At 44.1% G+C, this 4,127-nt stretch overlaps 1 long non-coding RNA gene across 1 annotated transcript; it reads left to right on the forward strand.

Moving 5' to 3' along the window:
* Positions 1–1,993: 1,993 nt before the first annotated feature.
* On the forward strand, positions 1,994–3,343 carry LOC124965264 (uncharacterized). Its single transcript, XR_007105146.1, has 3 exons — positions 1,994–2,067; positions 2,709–2,876; positions 3,264–3,343. It is a non-coding gene; the product is annotated as an uncharacterized LOC124965264 (long non-coding RNA).
* The last annotated feature ends 784 nt before the right edge of the window (positions 3,344–4,127 follow it).

Genomic DNA, 4,127 nt, shown 5'->3' on the forward strand with positions numbered 1-4,127 from the left:
CTTTGGGGTTCTTTCATTATTTTTTTCTGTCTCTCCTATTTTTCTAACACCAGGATTGAGAGCTGTAAGTGTTCCTGACATGATTGCTTTGTCCACATGATGTTCATGATGTGGTACTCACATGGACATTATTTCTAAATCCATGATGCATAGATTTCTTTTTGGATTTCTTTTTATTTTAAAGGGATTTGTCTGTCACTATAATAGTTTATATGACTAGGTAATTTATAAAGAAAAGAGGTTTATTTGGGCTCCCAGTTCTAGAGACTGCAAAGTCCAAGAATGTGGTGCCAGTGAGGGTTTTCTGCTGCTTCCACGCTTGGTGGAAAGTGGAAGTGCGAGTGGGCATGCGTGGAAGAGAGGGGACGTGAGGGGCGGCCTCCCTTTATAGCAACCTGCTCACGTAGTCACTAATCCAGTCCCACCAGAGCGAGAACAAAAGCCACTCAAGGAAGGACTCTTTCCCGTAACCTATGCATCTCTCAGGAGATCCCAGGACCTCTCAACACGTTTATACAGGGAACCAAATTTCTTTTTTTTTTCCCCTATTTTTATTGGTGCATTACAATTATACATACTGTGAAATTTGTTGTTACATATTCATAATGCACACAACATAACAATATTATCTGGCCAATATCGTTCCCCCGTACTTTTTCTTTCCTCCCTTTCTCTCTCCCCACCAGGTCCCTTTCCTCTACTCTACTGGGGAATCAAATTTCAACGTGAGTTTTGTCCGAGACCAGCCATGTCCAAACCATAGAAGGTGTTTTTTATTTTTATTTTTATTTTTTTATTTTCGGGGGATACCAGGGATTGAACTTGACTGCTGAGCCACATCCCCAGCCCTATTTTGTATTTCATTTAGAGACAGGGTCTCACTAAGTTGCTTAGCGCCTCCCTTTTGCTGAGGCTGGCTTTGAACTGGCAATCCTCCTGCCTCAGCCTCCTGAGCTGCTGCAATTAAGAAGGTATTTTTTCAAATCTTGAAACAGAACCATTTTCTAGCCTCTCAATATTATCCCTTTCTTTCTTTTTTTTTTTTTTTTTTTTTTTTTTGCAGTCTCTTCAGAATGTGACTAATATAATTTTTGAATTTTGACATTCATCAAGATGTTCTACTTTAGCAACAATTTTAGTAAATGTTCTATTGGTGTTTGAAAAGAAGATATGGTTTTCCTCTGACATAAGAGGAAATGGGTCTGGCCTGGGGACATAGCTCAGTTGGTAGAGTGCTTGCCTCTCAAGCACAAGGCCCTGGGTTCAATCCCCAGCACCACAGAGAAAAAGAAAGAAAGAAATGTGTTTGGATGTGTTTATTTACACACATGTATACCAAGCCTGTTGATGATGCTATTCCAGTGTTCTACATCCTTGATGGGGTTGGTCTACCATGACAGAAATGGTTAACTACACTCCCATCATCATTCCCCTGGGCTGCTCTTTGACCACATAGGCCCTGATTATTTTGGGGTGAGTGGCAATATCCCTAAACCAGGAGATAAGTCAAATTAAGTTAGTCCAGCATTTATCAAGACTCATAGCTCCCCTACCCCCGCCTCCTGCTTATAATGCTATAATATAGATCTAGGACCATGGCAACCACCTTGTGACCTTGAGGCATCTTTACTCATTTTGAAAGTTCATTCACTCAGCCCTCCTTGGTGAGTTCTTCTCTTTTAAGAATCCATCTTCGACAATCCCTGAGTGATACAATGTCTGAGTCCTTGCCAATGCCTGCTGCTTCCCACTCCTACTCTCCATTTCGTCGACCTTGGGCTTGATCTCCAAACCCCCCTCCTGCCTTCACGGCATCTTCTGCATCTGTTTTGCCCTGGATTTGTTTCTCGTGGGGTCCGATCCTGTCTGCACCCTATCTTTCAGAAATCACTCAGAAGCTCTGCTGCCCCTCATGGAATTCTTTTATTTTCCTGCAACGTTGAGGATTTATTCCTTTTCACTTTTTTCTTTTTTCTTTTTTGTCCTTTTGCCAGGGGTAAGACTGAAATGAGGGTAGATTTTCGAACTCAGCCACTCATCGTAATTCAGTGTTTCAAAATGTTAACGGTAAGATCGATGATCCATTCTTTAGAAATGTGCGGGGCACTAAGGATTTCCAAATGATTCTGTTGGGGTTCAGGAACATACTAATGGCATTTCTGTCGTTTTTCCCTCCCTTGGGCTGTGGACATTCCTTAACATGAAGGCCTTGTGGTGATACTATTTAAAATATGCACGATCTTCTAAGAAGGTCCAGAGAATGGGGCTGGCTGGGCATCCAGAGCAGCTGGGCATCCAGTGGCGCTCAGCCTGGACTTGCACGATCACCCGGGGATGCCTCACTCCCATGGCAACCTCGTCCCAATTCCTAGACAATATTTTCTTCAAATAAACATTCAGTCTCACAGGTCCACGCCAGGCAGGTCTGTTTAAAGTGGAGAATATACATGGAGTCTGTACCCCTGGCTCAGACCCCACGCTACTGAGACCTGCTGACAGCTTCCTGAACAAGAGCCCCAGATCCTATAGGATCAAAGCAGCCTAGCTCAAAGCTTCAGGAGCTCGGGAACCAGTGTCCACCCTCCCTACGCGACCCTTGAGCTTCTCCAGACGTCATGTCCCTGCCCACGAGATGGTGAACTGGTGCCATTGACTTCCTGGTGCTGTGTTGATGACTAAATGACATGTGCGTGGGTGGCACTCTGCAGGTGCTGGTCGCTGTTCTCATTGCAACCCCCTGAAGGACCTGTCTTTGCAACAACCTCACGTTCCAGAATGAAACCCAGAAGCCCATCACCAATGGGAGCCACCAGGAGTGGAACGCTCATACATCTTCCATCTTTCCTACAGATACGGAGAAAGGGACACACTGCACGGTGGGACATGTGAAGGACACACAGGTCACACTGCACGGTAGGACATGCAGCTCATGCTTTACCTGCACCTATGCTTATGCTGTGGTGTGGCTGTGTGGGTCTCCTGAAAGCTCCTGGGTTAATGCAGGTGAAGGGATTCCATTATGAGAGCAGTAATCAGTGAATTAATCCACTTGATGGATTCAAGTCAGACTGGCTTATTGGGTGGTTACTTACTGTAGACAGGTGGGGAGACTCAAAGAAGTCAGTCAATGGGAATTATATATTTTGTTCCTGGATCATTTCTCTCTCTCTCTCTCTCTCTCTCTCTCTCTCTCCTTGGCCGCCATGATTTGAGTAACTTTACTCCACCATGCCCTTCTGCCATGATGTTCTGCCTCTTCTCAGGCCCACAGCTACGAAGTTATGAAATTACCCAATCATGAACAGAACCTCTGAAATTGTGAGCCTAAAATAAACTTTTCCTCCTCTAAGTGGCTCTGGTCAGGTATTTCGGTCACAGCTTATACGGGTGTGTTTCCGTGGGTACCATCTGTTTGTGCGTACAGATGGTGCCCGGCTTACCATTGTTCTACTTAACCACTTCTCAATGCAGAGTGAAGGCGAACATTCTGTCTGTCGCTTCCAGTACCGTCCTCAACACTTCACTATGGAACAGGCTCTGTGGTAGGTCAAGTGTCCTGAGCAAGTTCAAGGCAGGCAAGGCTAAGCCGCAATGTTCAGTAGGTTGGGTGTTGGGTGTAGTAAATGCAGTTTTGACTTAGGATATTTTCAATATGCTGTGAATTTGCTGGGATGTGGCCCCATCATAAGTGTGTTCATATTTGTGTGTCTGTGTGTACATATGCAAATGTGTATGCATGTATTTCTATATGTGTATGGGTGCTCATGCTTTATATGCTGTCTTTTTTATTTTTTATTTTATTTTATTTTATTTTGTGGTGCTGAGGGTTGAACCCAGGGCCTTGTGCATATGAGGCAAGTGCCCTACCAACTGAGCTATATCCCCAGCCCCTCATGTTTTATATGAAGATGTATCTGTGTATATGAGTGCATGAGTTTGTATATATCTGCAGGTAAGCAATGTGTGTAAGGTCCTGTGTGTATTCAAATCTGTCTTGAGGGCACAGTCATGGCATCAGGGCAGAAAGCTGAGTGTCTTATCCCTCCAGTCCATCCTAACTCACAAAATTTGTCAGTTTACAAAAAAAAAAAAAAAATCAGCAGAAATCATCATCAAATACAACTATG

The sequence above is a fragment of the Sciurus carolinensis genome, chromosome 15 (genome assembly GCF_902686445.1).
Source record: "Sciurus carolinensis chromosome 15, mSciCar1.2, whole genome shotgun sequence".
Classification (NCBI taxonomy): Eukaryota; Metazoa; Chordata; class Mammalia; order Rodentia; family Sciuridae; genus Sciurus; species Sciurus carolinensis.